This window comes from Rhinoraja longicauda, chromosome 32 (genome assembly GCF_053455715.1).
Source record: "Rhinoraja longicauda isolate Sanriku21f chromosome 32, sRhiLon1.1, whole genome shotgun sequence".
Taxonomy (NCBI): Eukaryota; Metazoa; Chordata; class Chondrichthyes; order Rajiformes; family Arhynchobatidae; genus Rhinoraja; species Rhinoraja longicauda.
The window spans coordinates 14,676,362-14,697,402 of NC_135984.1; the positions used below are offsets into that span (position 1 = coordinate 14,676,362).

At 41.2% G+C, this 21,041-nt stretch overlaps 1 protein-coding gene across 2 annotated transcripts in view; it reads left to right on the top strand.

Annotated features, from left to right (window-relative positions):
• The window catches only part of igsf9bb (immunoglobulin superfamily, member 9Bb), a 530,429-nt gene that overhangs the window by 320,185 nt on the left and 189,203 nt on the right, over positions 1 to 21,041 (top strand). The window lies entirely within an intron of this gene.

Here is a 21,041-nt window from a genome sequence, read left to right on the forward strand (position 1 = left end):
GTAATCCCTTTCCATGACAGAGCTCAGAATAAAGGATATGCTTTGAGAGTTTGGTGTCCTGTATGGGAATGATGTGGCCTGGCCAACACAAATGACAGAGAGTAGCTCTGATCACAGTACTGGAAATGTTGGCCTGGGATGTGATTCTGACAGTGGTTTGCTTATACTTCTAGTGAAATGAGGGTTTTGCAAAGGTGGTATTTTTTTTAGTACTTTAAGATGTTTGCTGTAGATAGTCCAAGTCTCAGAATTACATCAGCTGCCAGGGATCACTGATAGGCCATGAGTTTTATGCCAGGACTAAGATCTGAACTTTCCAATACCCTTTCCTTCGATCAATTAAAGGCTGTCTTGATGCATTAAAAATGACGGTGAACTTCAATATCAATGTCTGTCATTGACATGAGATGCCCCGTTTGACATGAGAAGGTGACCACATGTTCCAATGGGTCACCTTCAACCTTTATTTTTAGCAGCACAGTGATGGAGTGGGGGAGGTGCCAATAAAGGACCTTGATTTGATGTCAAACATGGCTACTCATTCCCCAGAACCTTTTCCTGCTGCCATATCGTACCTCACCTCCAAAGATCTTTTCTTGGGAAGGGAGCCAATTTTCAGAACTAAGGGAAAACTATTCACCCATGGCAACAGTATTCCAGAACCAAGGTCATCTGAGCCTCAGTATTTCAGCTGTGGTATACTGACAATGCTTGATTTGCACACTCAGAGGCCAGGCACCAAAACATTATTGCCTTATTCACTGAAGCACACCAGATGATAGTACAAACAGTATTGGCAGATATAACAAATTGATGTATACTCTTAGGGCAATAATAATTCACCAACCTTAACATAGCACGTTGCTTAACATCTATGAGACATTTGGTTCACATATCTAATTTACAATGTTCTGTTCTTCATTTTTTTAAAACATGGATCGAAATCATTGGACCAGTTCCCAAACAGAATCTCCTTTGGATATTTTTATACAGATCGAACGTAGACAATCCCTCCCATCGACATTTTTGTTTGCCTTGTCCTTTTTTCAGGTTTATTTGTAGCTGAATCCAGCCCCAACTCAATCCTCCCATGAGCTGAGTTTGGAAATTCCCCCGCATGTTTAACAACATGCAGAATCCTGCACCATTCATGACCTGCTGAAAGGTCATTGAACTAAAATGTTATCGGTTTATCTCTGCACAGATGTTGCGAAAGCTGTTGAATATTTCCAGCTGTTTCTAATAGTTCTGTGTTAAGTGTAAAATTGGTGTCTCCACCTGCCCTCTATATTTACAACAGGCTCCTGCTGGTTACGCAGAAGTCCTGTTGAGGAATTTTGTGTTGTGAATGAAAGCCAGCCGGAATTCCATATTCTGTAGCGTTTATTCCAGGCTGAGAGATTACACCATCTAAAGGCTGACACTCGGAGATCCTTCTTGACCATCTATCCCTCCTTGATGCGAGCTAAACCTAGCATTACATTTGTTTCTATTCCAGTAGTCTATCCGTCAATGAGCCCATGAGAAACTGACCTACCTGCCCTCTGTTGCCCCCTGTCTCAGGGTCCACCTGCTGACATCAGCTGATGATTGCCCAGCCACACTCTTCCTGACTCCAGTAACTTTGGGATTAAGACTTTTACTTTTAAAGTAAAATCCCCCGACCACAAATAAAGAACGGCAACATTCATTGTCTTTATTCAAACCCCTACCTTTGCAATTCCATTCCCCTCTCGCCCTGAGCAAATGCTACGTCAGCCTTTTTATCCCGACCGTCTCAGCTGTTACTGTAGTTTTAATAATCCAAATTCTCAATTTCTCAGTTGTACTCCAGGTGATCAAATGTCATTTCTGTAGTTCCAAAGGGGTATATCCTATAAATTATAAAATCTCCCCAGCGCTGCTTTCCACTGTAGAACCAAACATGTCATAAAAGATGTATGTCTGAAGAAAAGTCCGGTCCCACAACGTCACCTATCTATGTTCTCCAGGGATGGTGCCTGACCTGCTGAGTTACTCCAGCATTTTGTGTCCATCTAAATGCACGTCATCCACACAGAAGTAATCTCTGTCTATCAACGTTGACACAAGGAGTTCCAGATGCTAGAATCTTGCGTAGAACACAAAGTGCAGATGTAACTCAGCGGGTCAGACTCGAGTATGACTAGATTGAAAGGAATTGCTTACTGTGCCCTACATGGAACAAAACAAAGATTATGCTGAAGAGTCTCAACCCGAAACATCACCTATGTGCGTCCTCCAGAGATGCTGCCTGACCCGCTGAGTTATTCCAGCACTTTGTGTTGGAGTAACTCAGCAGACTTCACTGGTGCCAGTCCGACATATTGTCTGCACCATTGATGTTACTCCTGTTAATACCGAAACGCACTTTTATTTAACTTCTTGCACATTTTTTTACATAAGACAGTGCAATTTCCAGTGAACCTGGTCTTTGTAGGCAGCAAGAAGTAGAACCCAGTGAGATTCAGTCTGCAGGCGTCAGTTTATCAAAAGAAGCTGAAACATCCACGCATTCCAGACCACAGCTCCCACTGCAAACCTACCGATATTCCTGACCTCCGTCGTTCCTGACCCCAGCACCTGCAGCAGTTCACATCCCCGGCTCTCCTCGCACAGCTCCTTGGAGACTTAAGCTTTCACTTTTAAAGTAAAATCCCCCTGCCACAAGAAAAAGACACATTGTGTTCTTTTCTGTAAACCAGCAACTGCAATTGCTTGTTGAGTCAGAAGAAGGGTCCCGACCTGAAACATCACCTATCATTGTTCTCCAGAGGTGCTGCCTGACCTGCTGAGTTGCACTTTGAGTCTTTTGCTGTAAACCAGCACCTGCAGTTCTTTATTTCTACTCTGACTTCCTGTGTAGAGATGAGGCCAATATGGGAACCACTGACTCTTGCACACGTAAAACATGAAATGTCTGTCAGGGTAGATCGTGCGATGGTACATCCTTTTGCCTCTTTGTTTAGTTTAGTTTAGAGATACACCACAGAAACAGGCTCTTCGACCCACCAACCTGCGATCCCCGCACATTAACACTACCCTACACACATTAGGGACAATTTACATTTTATACCAAGCTAATTAACCTACAAACCTGTATGTCTTTGGAGTATGGGAGGAAACCGAAGATCTCGAACAAAACCCACGCAGGTCACAGGGAGAACATACAAACTCCGTACAGACAAACACCCATAGTCAGGATTTAACTGGTGCTGTAAGGCAGCAACTCTATCGCTGTGCCACTGTGGTGTGCTCAATGCATGGCCAGAAGTTCTCAAGACCACTGCAAATGCTCGTACTTCACTTTGAGTGGTTGTGGGCTCGAGATTTCCAGGAGTCAGTGGAGTGTTGCATTTCTTCAAGGAAGCTTTGAAGTCTGAAGAATGGTCCCCACCCAAATTGTCACCTATCCATGTATCCTAGAGATGCTGCCTATGGAGGGCGTGCAGCGTAGGTTCACTAGGTTAATTCCCGGAATGGCGGGACTGTCGTATGTTGAAAGGCTGGAGCGATTGGGCTTGTATACACTGGAATTTAGAAGGATGAGGGGGGATCTTATTGAAACATATAAGATAATTAGGGGATTGGACACATTAGAGGCAGATAACATGTTCCCAATGTTGGGGGAGTCCAGAACAAGGGGCCACAGTTTGAGAATAAGGGGTAGGCCATTTAGAACGGAGATGAGGAAGAACTTTTTCAGTCAGAGGGTGGTGAAGGTGTGGAATTCTCTGCCTCAGAAGGCAGTGGAGGCCAGTTCGTTGGATGCTTTCAAGAGAGAGCTGGATAGAGCTCTTAAGGATAGCGGAGTGAGGGGGTATGGGGAGAAGGCAGGAACGGGGTACTGATTGAGAGTGATCAGCCATGATCGCATTGAATGGCGGTGCTGGCTCGAAGGGCTGAATGGCCTACTCCTGCACCTATTGTCTATTGTCTATTGTCTATTGTCACTCCAGCACTTTGTAATCCCTCTATCAATGTTTCTAAAAGCTTCTCTGAACATAACTCTGACATGGAGAGCCTCGGGTCTAGGACAGCGTTGTGACCATCAGCTCTGTGGATAATCAAAAACTGCGGGAGGTCAGAAACCCAAATCTTCCTCTCCCTCTTTGGCTACCCCACACCTGTTCTCTACTCCAGCATTGTTCCTCTGAAGAACTTAGGTACTCTAGGTCCTGGTGAGAAGTGGAACTACAGTAAAAACTCCAGTACCCAGCACACTCGAGACTTCAGTGTAGGCGGACTGGCATATTTGCTGCACCATTGATGTTACGCCTGTTAATATCCAAACACACCTTTATTTTACTTTTTGCACTTTTTTTTTACATATCACACAATGCATTTTCCAGTGAGCCTGATATTTTTGTAGGCAGCGAGAAGTAGAACTTAGTGGGTATCATCTTGGGGGCATCAGTTTATCAAAAGAAGCTGAAACATCCAAACATTACATTCCCCAGCTCCCACGGCAAATCTGCCACTATCCCTGACCTCGTTGTTCCTGACCACAGCTCCTGCAGCATTTCACATGCCCGGTTCTCCCCCCCCCCCCCATTTGTACTCCTGATCACTCGCTCATTCTCCAAGTAACCAATTGCTCAGGTAACAGAATTTCTGATGCAGGATTAATGGAGTTTAACTGCACAACTTTACACTAGTTTCTAAAACAAATCACAAACTGCGGAAGTGCCAACACAACCATCCACCCCCGTAAATTTATCAGATGGATTGAAAAATTCAAGTTCACAAGGAACAGGAGTAGAATGAGGCCATTCAGCCCATCGAGTTCCTCCTCACCTCCTTTCTAAAAGAGCACCCTTTAATTCTGAAGCTATGACCTCTGGTCCTAGACACTCCCACCAGTGGAAACATTCTTTCCACATCCACTCAATCTATGCCTTTCATTATTCTGTAAGTTTCAATGAGGTCCCTCCTCAACTTTCTAAACTCCGAAAGTGAAAATGACAATAAAACAGATTTTCTCAAAGTCACTGAATCCAAAGCTTACTTTATCTTTTAAAAATAGCTGTTTTCCCTGGTGGTAAGAGATGTGTACATAAGATAGGTTGGTGAGAATCTTGATCCGTTTGTAATGTCAGACCTGATGTTCCCTTGTTGGAGCAGTCATGAGGATCCTGCTTAAAACACAAAGTGTTGGAGTAACTCAATGGGTCAGGCAGCATCTCTGGAGGACATGGCTAGGACAGTGTTTCACTTTGGAAACCGTCCTCAGAAACATTGCCAATCCATGTTCTCCAGAGTTGATGTCTGACCTGCTGAGAGGGAAGCAATCTTCCCTAGGGAAGAAATTTAAAGGATGTCTGAGGGGCAGGTTTGTCACACTGAGGTTGGTGGTTTTCTGGAACAAGCTGCCAGAGAAATTGGTTGGAGCAGGTGCAATTACAATGTTTAAAAGGCATTTGGGCAGGTACTTGTATAGGGAAGTAATAGTGGGGTGCAAACCAAATGCAGCCAGATGGGATTAGCGTAGATCAACATCACAAGCAGCATGTATGAATGAGCTGGGCCGAAGGGCCTGCATTTGTGCTGTACTCCTTAATTACTCTGTGACTTTATAACACTGCACAGCTATTGCAAACAGCCACAGGTGTACATGTAGAGATGTAGCTAGAAAAGTGTCAGGACAGTGCATCCAGTCAAGACAATATACACACCAAATTTCATTCAGAACTGCTTGAAATTCAATCCAGTCAAAATGATCATATACCTGACAATGCTACATTAAAATGGCAGTTGGAATTGCTTAAGAATTGAGATGCACATATAATCCATCTTAACTTCATAGTCATCCTAATCACCTAAAGCAGTTCTTAAATTAGACACTCTGAGAAGAACGGGCTCTCTGAAATCCCTCTTGTGGAGCAGCACGAAAGCCCATTAGCAATCATCATCAGTCTGTCAGTGCCTTTGTGTTGTATGTCATTTTTTAGAACTAAGGAGATAATTTGCATGAACAAGCGGCAAAATTCATCTTTTTATTAAAGATTGGAAAGTGCTAGCTTTTCCGATAATTAATGATCATCCAGCAGAATCCTAAAATTACATATCTCATCACAAGATGCCTTCACTGCTCTCCTCCCAGTCCCTCTGCATTGAGCAAACTCATCCTCAGTGAGTTCAGCTGCTTCATCATGATTGCTCCCCTATCTTACTTAATCTCTCCTCCTTTTAAGCTCTCCTCTTCAAATGCATACCCACACTTATCAAGTGTGCCTGCTATTCTTATTGCCTCAATAGAAGTCTCTTATTTCACTCTCGTCCTTTAAGACACCCCTCAAAAAATACTCCTTTATCCAAGATTTTGGTATTTTCTGTTGGCAACATGTTGTGTTTAGTTTAGTTTAGTTTAGAGATACAGCATGGAAACAGGCCCTTCAGCCCATTGAGTCCACGCCAACCAGAGATCCTTGCACACTAACACTATCATACACACTGGGGGTAATTTACAATTATACCAAGCCTATTAACCAACGAACCTGTACGTCTTTGGAATGTGGGAGGAAACCAGAGATCCCGGAGAAAACCCATGCAGGTCACAGGTAGAATGTATAAACTCCGTACAGATAGCACCCGTAGTCAGGATCAAACCCGGGTCTCTGGCTCTGTAAGGCAGAAACTCTACCGCTGCACCATCATGCTGCCCTATTGGAAAAATTCCTGTTTTGGGATATTACTTAGGAGGCCCAAATAAATTCAATTTAGGGTATATTTATTTTGTTTTCGGTCCATTAATTATAGGGGAAAACATTTCTTTTCCCTCTTAAGGCAAAGCACTGTTGAATATCACATCACACCATTAACCATTAAATGTTGTAATGGATGTCTAGTAGTAAATCAGAATTACGCTAAAATTATGCCTCCCTTTGTGGTTGTGATTAGTTTTGCCAGGGATTCATTATCAAGTAAAACTTTCTAGTCTGTAGGCATGAATTCTATTTTTCTACGGATTCAAGAACAGAAACTATTATGGAACATGCTTTAAGTGAATCCTTCTTTACAGAAAATTGCCTGTTTATCATTCATCAAGATAAAGTATAATCCTGAGGCCCTGAATTATGGGCACATTAACTGACAATTAGTGAAAACAAAACAAAGGTGCTTCAGTTTTCCACATATTAAAAGATGAAAAATTAAAAAGGTAAATTGCGCTAGGTGTCAAGTGCAATTTTACAGTGGTGATCCAATTGATGCAATATAATTAGCTGGAACAATATGAAATTAAAACAGGGAATGTTGAAAATACTGAGCAGATCAGGCAGAATGGAATTTACGATTAAAGTTGATCATCTTACATGGAAACTTGTAAATATTAGAGCTGCAACAGGTTTCATTCAAGTACAGACCATAGACGGGAAAGACAAAAGTTAAAGGGAAAGGTTTTGTGACAGGAAGGAAGGACGAGCAATTAATTAAGAAAAGAGTTAGTGAGTCATACAGCACGGAAACAGGCCCTTCAGCCCAACTTGCTCATGCCGACCAGGATATCCCATCTATACCAGTGCCAACTGCCTGCATTTGGTCCATATCCCTCTAAACCTTTTCTATCCAGGTACCTGTTGATGATAGGACAGGTAAAGTAAAAAAACATGGATCTACCAGGTGTGAATGGAAAGAGCAGAAGCATTAGTATTGCTCTCTGACTGAAATATTGGGATCATTATGATTTGATATCATTAAAATCCAGCATTTAATGGGTCTAAAATTATTTGCTACACTGAGTTCCCAGTGAGTTTCAACAGTAAAAAAGAATGACAAATACATTAATATGAATTCGATTTTTTTTTGTTGCAAAATCTAACTACTTTTGCAATAAAACAAGAGATGCTTGAAACACAGACAGTACGGATGGAACGAGAAATAGAGTCAACATTTCAGGTAGGAGACCCTTCATCAAAAGGAGGACTCAGATTAAAAAATGTAAATTTAAGTTGCAAGGAAGGTGGCAGGAGGAATGGATGGGACAAATGGAGATAAATGGTACTTTCTGCATTAAGTTATCCACCTGCAATTTTTGCTCCGTTTTCTCTTTATTAGTACAATCTGACTTACTGGGCTTATTCCACACCAGTGCTGTTAGCAACACCTAATAAAGACAAAGACGTATAAGAACACCATACCTCTTCATTAACCCACTGGACCTAGTGCCACCCTATCCCAAATATTTTATTTCCCATTCTATTCCTCCTGCCACTCCTGTGTAATGGAGAATTCTCTTTCTTTTTGTCTTTCTTTTGTATATCGCACAAAGGATCTCTGACCTGAAACCTTAACCATGTTTCTGTTTGCACAGATGGTTCTTAACTGGCTAAGTGTTTTGAGATTTTTCTGTTTTATTTCAGATTTCCAGCATCTTTTTTAATATATTCATTCTCTAATTATTTTCACGTGGTCCCACTTCACAACTCAATCAGATAGGGGTAAAAAATAGTTAGATATCAACTGTAATATATCTTATTTAGGTTTACAGATTAGCTGTTTTGGTTTGCATTCATTTATTTGATTTTATCAATTCAGTTCATCCTCATATGGCCTTCATTAACATTCATACAACATTCATGTGCAGCAAATTTGCTAACGATTCTTTTGATCCTGTTCTTGTTTTTATATGTCAACCTTAACACAAATTGCTTGGGAAAGCCACATTTATCTGTTGCTGGCTGCCTCATGATGATTGCTTCTGGGATCACAACAGGCGGTTAAAGCACGATTCAGTTCGGGGATGGTAGGTGTGCTTGAATATAAGTCATTGAGCTAAGCTCCCCATACTATTGTGAAAAGGTAGTCATCCATAAGATAACCAAGACTGTTTTCATGCTCCTGGCCTCTGGGGCTGTGATTCACTTAATCAGAATCCATCTTTATGCTGTGTGTGACACAGGTCAGGCGTGGTTCTGGTATTATTTAATAAATATTTTTAAAGTAATCTGACAGCATAATGTATAGCATTTATTTTCCTCCCTGGACAATCTGAAACTGAGGGAATGATCTCAGGGTAAGTGTCTACTGTTTTAGGAATAAGATTGAGAGGAATTTCCAAGCCCACAAAGTTGTGAATTGTTGTAACTCTTCGCACCAGAGGGTTGGAGCACTCAGTCACAGATTATATTCCAAACCAAGTAAGAAAGACTTTTTAATAAGAGAATCAGAGTTTGTACAAGGGCAAGGGTGAAAGTATCTTGGGTCTAATCCAGAAAAGCCACGTGGCTAAATTGCTGGTTTAACCCACTCATACCGATTCCATCAGTCACCGTCCAAACAATACCAGATGGCATCAACTTACTTTCATCGCAGATTGGAGGGAAAGTTGAGGTAAAATTAGATGGAGTTTTTTTTGCCATTTGCTTGTATTCTATGCCTAGCCCTGGTGACCAAATGCAGTTTACGGACACCAGCCACAGATCAACCATGATCTTATTGATTAGCAGAGTAAGCAAACTATCCCGAATGGCCCTTCTGCTTATGTCTGTTTAAAGCAAAGGGGCAAAAAACGTGACCTGCAAGTAAAAATAGTAGTGCCTTAGTCGATTACGAAACAAGGTACAGAAGAAAATGTTTACTTTAATAAGGCAGGTCTAATGATACTTTTGATCACATTTCTGATTTCTGGAGACATATCATGTAATATATGAGGAGTTTATGTGAACTGATGCAAAACAATGATATTTGGACTGAAGAGCAAAGAATTCTCAGGAGCTTCAGGGTTGCAAGGCATAATGGTTTCTGGCAGCAGAAGAATCATCTTTGCATGATACCTTTTAAACAATTATTGCACCAGCCATTAATATTATGTTGTGACATGTTGTTTCCTATGTAATTCGTTAATATTACACTTCAGTGAAATCTGCTGCCTCTGGCTGTTACGCCTGGGGATATATTTGTGCCTTATCAGCGTCTGCAGGTGCAGAAATGTCTTACACATGTCTGTATGTTCAGCAACTGCAGCTTTGTTTTACCTTTGAACTGTGTTTATACCTGCATGTACTAATGGGGGGGACATCCCACGGAGGGATATAGATCACGTGCAGGCAGAGGAGATCAGTTTAACCTGGCATCGTGTCCGGTACACATATTGCGGGCCGAACCATGGGCTAAAATTGTTCTATGGTAGTTCACAAATCTGATGGCCAAAATACTTTGTACCTCACTCTGCTGCCATAAAAACCCATTTATAAAGATTTACAATTGCTGATCCCAGGTCTATGCCAAATGTGTTGACCATTAAGCATGTAGTTCGTCTGATAAGTAGTTAATTCAGTCAATGTGTGCCCATTCAGCAGATCCTGGTGCCCTGTGCTGAAAGCACTACCTCATGGGAGTGATGTAAAAAGCGAATAAACCATGCACTGTATGTTTCTTTTTTTTTTTCCTAATCAGATGTGCAGCACTTTGGTCAACGTGGGTTGTTTTTAAATGTGCTATACAAATAAAATTGACTTGACTTGACTTCATGAATTAAATTTCTACAAAGCCAATAACAGGCATTTGAAGTTATCTACGGTGAAATGTGGGAAAATATAGCAGGCAAACAGTGACCAATAACATTACATTGAGCAGATAATACATGTTATTCAAGATAAGGGATGAATGGTTATTCTTTGAAATCGCATGATAGAATCTTTTCCTTCCACCTGAAACAAGAAAAGATTTAAAGTCGGACACAAAATGCTGGAGTAACTCAGCGGGTCAGGCAGCATCTCTGGAGAAAAGGAATAGGTGATGTTTGGGTCGGCATCCTTCTTCAGACTGATGACTCTCAGTTTAAAGAAGGGTTTCAACCCACAACAACACCTATTCCTTTTCTCCGGAGATGCTGCCTGACCCACTGAGTTATTCTATATGTTGTGTCTATCTTCGGTATAAACCAACATCTGCAGTTCTTCCCTGCACAATATTTAAAGTCATATCGGAATAACTCTATTTACAACACTATTTACAACATTACTTAGCTTAAATGTCGTACTGAAGCATTTGGAATCAACTTGAACCCATAGCCCATTAATGAGAAGGCAAAAGGATCCATTTGCATTAGCTCATGTGTAATGTGTAAAATGTGGTAACTGCACTGGTTATCAGAAATCACATAAAAGGGAGACTTGAATAGGAATTTGCCATTTACATTTTGAGATTATATGTTTCCATCAGTAAAACTGATTGTCAGCTGCCTTTTCAGGAGAATACAATTGATTTTATACTTGGAGACAATGCATTTGGACAATGACCTGTTCGAAACAGGCTGTTTTACAAAGAGTTAGAAGAAACTCATTCAGCCTTACTGCTAGGTTGTTCGATGTAGGTGCAGTCATATAAGGCAAGCACGGAGAAGGCATGATTCCTGACCCTGTAATGTGACCTCACAAGTAATGTAGCCTTTTTTCAATAAATGTGGTTAGTTGTACAGGAAGCCACTTAATGGACTCACTTCCACAGTTGCAGAGAAGAAACATGACCACACACTCTCTCTTCTCTCTTCCCTGCTCACTCTCTCTCTCTTCTCTCTCTCTCTCTCTCTCTTTCTCCTTTCTCTCTCTCACCCGCATTAAACTAGTTGGATTGTTTGCTCCATTGAAACATACATTTGTTTGTATCGATTGTTACAGCGTGGGCCTTTCTTTCCAAGTTCAGCCTTAGAATTGATTTGAATTTTGAATACCTGTAGGACTGCAATAATGAAATGTACTATGTACTCAGTTGGGCTTAACAGTAAATAGGCAAGCAGCAGGGGTCCTGTGAAAAGGAATACCAGACGTTCTGTGTAATTTAACCATGTGATAATATTTGCTATACCTTTCATCAGGAAAAGACCTCAGCAGTTATATCCATCACTTAGCAACCTATGGGTTGTCAGTAAACACAGCCAGAGATTCTGTCTGTACCTTGCTTATACTTTACCATGGGTTGAACAAAATTCCTATTCACTTCCAAGTCTTAATGCAGTTAAAATCCTAAAAGGATGTGTTGTGTAAAATATCTTAGCAATGTTGCATACCTACAACATTATAAAATAAGCAATTAAAAATAATGCTTTTCTTTTTATAAGCCTCTTGCTTTGGGTATCACGGGTATGTTCTGGAGCCTGTGAGCTGTTATGCCGTTAATTACAGTCACAGACCTGAAACAAGGTCTTGCATATAAATTAGCTCCAAGTAATTTACTTCCACTGGACTGCCTCAACATTTTCAGCCAACTATGTGCTCAGAGACTGGTGAAATTAATCATTCCTGCTTTGTAAAGGTTAGCCGCGAACCAAGTTGGCAGCAAAGGTAGACCACCGCACTGCGTAAATTTTGTGGAATAAAATACATCTTCTTTATTAGTTTGGGTGGTAACCCAGCATTTCCTGGTCAGAGGCATCCAGTTACCTAATGCTACACAAACTGTTGTTCATAAGTTCTAGGAGCAGAATTGGGCAATTTGGCCCATCAAGTCTACTCAGCCATTCAATCATGGCTGATCGATCTTTCCCTCTCACCCCCATTCTCCTGCCATCGCCCCATTACCCATGACACCCTTACTAATCAAAAATATGTCAATCTCCTTAAAAGTATCCATTGACTTGGCCTCCACAGCCTTCTGTGGCAATAATTCCACAGATCCACCACCCTCTGACTAAAGAAATTCCTTCTCATCTCCTTTCTAAAGGATGGCCTTTTATTTTGAGGCTATGGTTTCTGGTCCTAGACTCTCCCACTTGTTGAGTCCTTCTTCCATAGACCAACCTCACTGACATCTGCAATGCAGCACTCAAAAATATCTACATAAGAAATGCTGAACTTTTAAAATGTAATATATTTCAGTGCTATTTGGTAGACAACTTCATAAATAACCAGCAGAGGAATTTGAGAATCATGGTGTAAAGTTGACATTTGGCATTGATGTATAGCAGGTACTCAACCAAAAGAACTGGAAATACCTAATGGAAAATACCAAAACACTAAAATGATGAACACTTCTTCATTGATCAGCTTCAGGGTAATTTGCCCTTTGTGAGCAGGGATAAGTTTTCCAAGTGTGGGAAATATTTCATTGACTTTTTTTTCAACTGGTTATCTGAGCCTGCACATTAAACCCTATTCACCAAAATAATTCAACATGGTGCATTTAAACTGGGAGAAATGGATAAGCGGGAATAATGACAGCGATACGATTTTGTCTAGCGAATCATAAGTGAGAGGGTTGAATTGCTTTTACCAGTAATCAAACTTCTGCTGGGAGTATTGATCACATTGGTTTTCATTTATCTTTCTAATTTAGGCTGTGTACGATATTCGAGTGGTCTTTTTATTTAGTGCTTTTGAGATGGTGGGGTACTGTGGTAAATTCCGAAAACATTTTCAGGAAGGAAATATTATTTTATATTTGTAGTATGATTTTCTTTGGCAAGCTGGGCATGAAATATCCATTACTTGTTACATTAAGAGTAAGGTTCCTCTTTGTTAAACTATTCCATGGTACATGACTTGCTGGGCACATCAAAGCGTCGTTAAAAGTCACCCTTATGATATCCAAGGTATAAGCCATGGCTAGCTAAGGAAGGCAGGTTTCTGTACTGAGTAAAAACACCACTCAAGCTGAAAAATAACTCACTATGAATAAATACCATAGTTTTGGCAAGAAAATGTTAAAACCTGTGGATGCTGGAAATCTGAAGCAAAAAGAGAAAATGCAGGAAACACTCAGCAGGTCAGGCAGCATCTGTGGAAATAGAGAAACAAGGAACTGCAGGTGTGAGAAGGAAGGGTAGAGCAGAGGGAATATAGCTGAGTGGTTACTTGGAGCAGTTACAAGCAGATTTTCATTTCTACCTTGTTTACAGATGTATTTTTATTCCAATTAAAAACAATTTCTAACACTATATAAAGTCAAAAATGAGAAAAAAACAATTCATAACAATTCTTCTGGTGCTCCAGCCCTTCAACAATAACTGTGCTACAGACTGTTGTGTTAAGGGACAAACCCAGCGTAGGTATGTCGGGCTGAATGACCTTCTTTTGTCCTGTCTGCTTTTAAGGTCCCAAAATAACATCCATCTTCCAACGGAACATTAATAGGGGTTTAATATTTGGTTTGGTAAACATCAAAAGCACTAATCACACTAACTAAAGTTTAAAAAAAATATGTTTAAGACCTATTGAAAACAAACAGTTCATTCTGCAATCATTTGATGCGTGGATTGAATAGCCTATGTTGTTTGCAGTTGAAACTCTGATTTCATTGTTATCTCTAATGGAATAAAACTGAATACATACAATTTCCCAGGGTATTACACAAAACCTGTCTGCAGAAATAAATCATTTTAGTATCTTGATCAATATAAACTACCTGTTTGTTAACTGAAGGGAACTAGAAGTCTTGACTTTGATTAGACAGTGGTATGACAGTGGCTCCGAGTATGATGTATACTAGGAGTATCATCTATCCATTTTCTCCAGAGATGTTGCCTGACTCTCTGAGTTACCGTAGCATTTTTGTATCTATCATATGCATGTCCACTAAAGATTGTAGTTGTGTCACAGAAACAGCAATCAACAGGCATTATCATGGTTGTTGCATGGAAGATTAGTTTTCAATTATCACAACTAGAGGCAACAAAGATCTCAACGTTATTTTCCCCAAAAGGAACAGAATTCGGAATGCCACATGATAGTAAACAATGAATTGCAAAAGACAGGCACAAAATGCTGGAGTAACTCAGCGGGTCAGGCAGCATCTCTGGAGAAAATGGATAGGTGAAGTTTTGGTTGAAGAAGAAAAATGTCTGAAGAAGGGTCCCAACCCGAAACATCATCTATCCATTTTCTCTAGAGATGTTGCCTGACTCTCTGAGTTACTGTAGCATTTTTGTATCTATCATTGGCATAAACCAGCATCTGTAGTTCCGTCATATTAAATCAATTGCCAAAGTTCATCTTGAACAAAGATGACCCATTATGATGATGGTAATATTTTAAATTCATCATTAGTGAATGATAGATTACAGTTAGTTGAGAAGATAAATACTAGATTTGTTATAGCTGGAAGCGATCTGGGTGTTGCAGACAAGAGTTTCTTTCATTATTAATTGAAATAGTATATAACAGGCAGTTAATGATCAATTATTTATCCTAAAACTCCCTGCAGTACATGGTTTTCCTAAGATTTACAGGGATTGGGAAATCACCCACTAAGCATGTTTGATATTGTTAATGTTTCCAGTATGCCATTACCACCAAAAATCTTTTATTTTCCTTTGTCGTTAAAAATTATATACGGAGACCTAAAATTTCAAAAACCCATAAAAATACTCTAAGATGACACTGTATAGAAAACCCCACCACTATATTTCAGTGAAATTATGTGACTACGATGTACATGCAAGGACTTAGGAAGTTTGAGTCATGATATTTTCCACATCGATGCACATTAAGTACAAGTAATTTCAGAAATACTGGGACTTCTGTAATGACGTTGTGCTGTTCATATTATACCTACACCTTTTTAAAGAGGTGACCTCAGCTGAATAGTGCAGCTTGGGAGGTAAAGTCATGGAGGATGGCAGAACATTGCTGTTATCGGGGCATCTCTCATCTACATAGAAACATAGAAAATAGGTGCAGGAGTAGGCCATTCGGCCCTTCAAGCCAGGACTGCCATTCAATGTGATCGTGGCTGATCATCCAAAATCAGTACCCCGTTCCTGCTTTCTTCCCATATCCCTTGATTCCGTTAGCCCTAAGAGCTATATCTAACTCTCTCTTGAATACATCAAGCGAGTGCGTAGGCAGACATAACGGAGAAAAGTTAATTCAAAGTGACATTGTTATGCGATTTGAAGTCCAGCTTGCAGTAGTTGGCTTGTCCGAGCAACAGTTGTGCCTGTCTTCCGAGGCATACAGGGTTAAGCTATTGTTTCTGATTGAGAGGATGCTTTGATAAGTTGCTGCTATCCATTCATACCTGGCAAACTCAGATAGCTCAGCATGGCTCCTAATGGCAGCAGTGCAGCAGAATTGTGCTGAATAGCTGGAATATGTTTGACTGAGCTTGAGGTTGTTAAACAAGTAAAGTGTTGGTCAGTGCCAAAGGAGCGACGAAGAGCTTCTCTTCAAATCCCAGTTTGCCTCTTGGAGATGGCAGAACTGCTTATAAACATTAGGGACTTGATTTCCTCAATGCAGCTTTAATGTACTTCAGCAGTGGCAGCAATTAAGTGAATGGTCTCGTGACATGTGGACAATGGTAGTCTTTACTTTCAGTGGAAGTGGAAAATCTTTATCAATGCAAGTGGTCATTAGGCATGTTTATGGTATAGGGTAATTAACCATCTGTCATTCCAAATGCAAATTGTGATTTTTGTGTTGCTGCATTTTTGTACAGATGCATCATGAACTTGCTCCAAACAGAGGAGAATGGCCCTGTCAAGAAATTTGGGGTTGTAATGTTCCTCATCAAATATGTAGTTGGGGAAGTTGTCTTTGTATTACTGCCGCCAGCATTCTTCATTTTGCGAGCTTACAACTCAATAGTATTAACATTGACTTCTCTAATCTTAAGCAACCTCTAACAACCCCCCATCCTCTGCTTCCCCTTTCTCTTCCGCACCCACTTTCATCCCCACCCCCTCCTCTGTGCCCCATCGAGACTAGTACCTTTTACTCCTCTCCTCTCCCCTCCCCCTCCATTCTTTGGTTTCACAATTCCTACTCTTCAATCCTTTTGTCTCACACTTTTTTCCATCTATGGTCTTTCTCCAACCATCTGCCCATCAAAAGATTCCCATGCCTGTGCGCACGTTACCTGCCAAATATCATAGTCCATTTATCCATGTCCTCCAGGGATACTGCCTGACCCGCTGAGTTACTCCAGCACCTTGTGTCTTTTATTTTTGTAAACCAGCAACTCCAGTTCCATGTTTCTACATTTTTCATCCTGTTTTGCTTCTTTCTCTTGCTGCTACCATGCAAGAGGTGGGGGCAATATTGTGTGGAAGGTCTGTAGGATATTCATTATAACTGGAGCTCACAATGTCTTGAAGAACTAAGAATGCCAGGATAGCCTTTCTCACGATCGAGAATATATGGCAAACACCACAGTTAAGCTCAAACGATGGTGCCATATCTATATTCCTGGATGTATGTGGTATACTATAAAGTATAAGAAAATAACTGCAGATGCTGGTACAAATCGAAGGTATTTATTCACAAAATGCTGGAGTAACTCAGCAGGTCAGGCAGCATCTCAGGAGAGAAGGAATGGGTGATGTTTTGGGTCGAGACCCTTTGAACAAAGTTCTGTGCAATCAATAGGGAAATATCTTTATAGTAAATGGTTTACTATAAAGATATTTCCCCAATTGATTGCACAGAACTTTGTTCAAAAGCTGAATGCCTTCCCCATTGACATCCTTTACTGATTTGGGGAGCTCAAAGTATCACTTGTATCCACCCTAACCATGCCTGAACTTTCAGGATGTACACAAAGTGGGCAAAACGGAATGCTTTCCTCTCAAAGGTGACATGAATTTGGCTCACCTTGAGTCATCTGTAATATATCGTGTAGTGAACTACAGCAAGCTGGGACAATGGCACAGGTGATCAATGCTGTCTGACTCGCTCAATATTTCTGTTTATATAGCTGCACTTGCTATTGACTCAATTGCACTGTGCACTAAATTTGCCCTCATGTCTGTCAAACTTCAACAGAGTGACATATGGGGCATGGTGGCTTTTGCTGCTACCTCACAGTGGTCAGTGACCTTGATTCAATCCTGACCTCTGGTGCTGGATCTATGAAGTTTTCACAATCTTCTTGTGACCCACTTGGGTTCCCCCCGGGTGCTCCAGATTTGTTCCACACCTCGAAGACATACTGATTTGTACCGATGTTAATTTTCTACTGTAAATATCCCCCCAGTGTAGATGGGTGGTAGAAAATTAATGTTTAGTTCAATGATGTGAGAGGGTGAATAGTTTGCGGAGAAATAGAGGGCAAATGGAATTAATGAGATTGTTCTGTCAGCCAGCACAAAGCTGAATGGCCTTCACTGTGACAGGGCTATCCGTCTGTGATAACCTGCTACATTGTGTTTTGACTCACCATTGCAAATTATTTGGCAGTATCAATTTGTGTATCAATGAACTGGTTATTAATCAATGACTTAACTTGAAGCTCATTTGCCTGCTGCCACTTCTGGCTTCCAACATAAATTCAATACAATCCTGGTTCCTCATTGTTTGTCATTTTCTTTGCTATCTGCAATTGCCATTAAGATTGCTTTTTTTTGTTGCTTGTGCTAGCCTTGCATCTGCAGGCTGTCAAAATATGACCTTTCTCTTGGTAACTTTAAATTTGGCTATTGTAATCTGAAAAGATGAAGATAAATAACACTCCTGACAATGATACCACTGACTAAATTGGTGCTTTGGACACCATTTTCTAGATTTTGACTGTTATGGGTCTTTGACTGTTGACTGGAACTAAAAAACTATAACTGGTCCCATAATACAATGGAAAATGATTATGTCAATGCTTGTGGCATCCAAATGAAAGAATTGAAGCATAACTTGTGACAAATTTAATTCTCTAGTTTTTATGCCATTTGCATGGACATGGCAATTTTACATCCCAGCTGTTACCATAGAAACATCGACATAGAAACATAGAAACTAGGTGCAGCAAGAGGCCATTCGGCCCTTCGAGTCTGCACCGCCGTTGATTGTGATCATGGCTGATTCCCTTGATTCCTTTAGCCCTCAGACCTAAATCTAACTCTCACTTGAAAACATCCAGTGAATTGGCCTCCACTGCCTTCTGTGGCAGAGAATTCCACAGATTGACAACACACTGGGTGAAAAAGTTTTTCCTCATCTCAATCCTAAATGGTCTACCCCTTATTCTTAAACTGTGAGCCCTGGTTCTGGACTTCCCCAACATCCTGCATCTAGCCTGTCCAATCCTTTAAGAATTTTATATGTTTCTATATGATCCCCTCTCGTCCTTCTAAATTGCAGTGAATACAAGCTCAGTCAACCCATTCTTTCATCATATGTCAGTCCTGCCATCCCGGGAATTAACCTGGTGAACCTATGCTGCACTCCCTCTACAGCAATAATGTCCTTCCTCAAATTGGGGGACCAAAACTGCACACACAGGTGCGGTCTCACCAGGGCCCTGTACAACTGCAGTAGGCCCTCCTTGCTCCTGAACTCAAATCCTCTCACAATGAATGCAAACATGCCATTAGCTTTAGTTTAGTTTAGAGATACAGCACAGAAACAGGCCCTTCGGCCCACCGAGTCCATGCCGACCAGCGATCCCCGCACATTAACACTATCCTACGCACACTAGGGACAATTTTACAATCTTTACCGAAGCCAATTAAACTACAAACCTGTATGTCTTTGGGAGTTTGGGAGGAAACCGGAGCAGCCGGAGAAAACCGACACAGATCACGGGGAGAACATACAAACTCCTTACAGATGGCAGCCGTAGTCAGGATCAAACCCGGGCTTTCTTCACTGCCTGCTTTCTTTACTGCCTGCTATACCTGCATGCCTACTTTCAGTCTGAAGAAGGGTCTCGACCCAAAACGTCACCCATTCCTTCTCTCCCGAGATGCTGCCTGACCTGCTGAGTTACTTCAGCATTTTGTGAATAAATCGATGCCTACTTTCAGTGACTGATGTACAAGCACACCCAGGTCTTGTTGCACCTACCCTTTTCCTAATCTGACACCATTCAGATAATAATCTGTCTTCCTGTTCTTGCTACCAAAGTGGATAATCTCACATTTATCCACATTATACAATACAATACAATACAATACAATATATCTTTATTGTCATTGTACCCAGGGGTACAACGAGATTGGGAATGCGCCTCCCATACGATGCAATAATTTAAGTAATTTAGACAACAGCAACCCAACGAAACGAAACAATTGTAACAGTTTTAGACAGGGTAAAGTGCAAGTTGATCTATGCGTTGTGGCCATCCGGCTCAGCAGGACCGGTTCATAGCAGCTATGGCCCTGGGGATGAGTCTGGAGGTGCGGGCGTAGAAGGCCTTGTATCGTCTGCCCGATGGAAGGAGTTCGAACAGACTGTTGCAGGGGTGTGAAGAGTCTTTGTGGATGCTGGTGGCTTTTCTGAGGCATCGTGTGTTGTAGATGCCCTCCAAGTCTGGTAGCTGTGTTCCGATGGCCCTCTGAGCTCTATGGACTACCCGCTGTAGAGCTTTCCTTTGCCATGCATCTGCCCACTCACCCAACCTATCCAAGTCACCCTGCAGCCTCATAGCACCCTCTTTGCATCACACACTACCACCCAGCTTTGTGTCATCTGCAAACTTGGGAATGGTACATTTAATTCCCTTGTCTAAATCATTAATATATTTTGTAAATAGCTGGGGTCCCAACACTGAGCCTTGCAACACCCCACTAGTCACTGCCTGCCATTCTGAAAAGGACCGGTTAATTCCTACCCTTTGCTTCCTGTCTGCAAACCCATCCTCTATCCATGTCAGTACCCTACCCCCAATACCATGTGCTCTAATTTTGCACACTAATTGCTTGTATGGGACATATATAACATATAACAACTACAGCATGGAAACAGGCCTGTCCGGCCCTACCAGTCCACGCCGACCATTCTCCCTGACCTAGTCTCATCTACCTGCACTCAGACCATAACCCTCCAATCCCCTCCTATCCATATACCTATCCAATTTACTCTTAAATAATAAAATCGAGCCAGCCTCCACCACTTCCACCGGAAGTCCATTCCATACAGCCACAACCCTCTGAGTAAAGAAATTCCCCCTCATGTTACCCCTAAACCTTTGTCCCTCAATTCTGAAGCTATGTCCCCTTGTTGGAATCTTCCCCACTCTCAAAGGGAAAAGCCTACCCACGTCAACTCTGTCCGTCCCTCTCAAAATTTTAAAAACCTCTATCAAGTCCCCCCTCAACCTTCTACGCTCCAAAGAATAAAGACCCAACCTGTTCAACCTCTCTCTGTAGCCTAAGT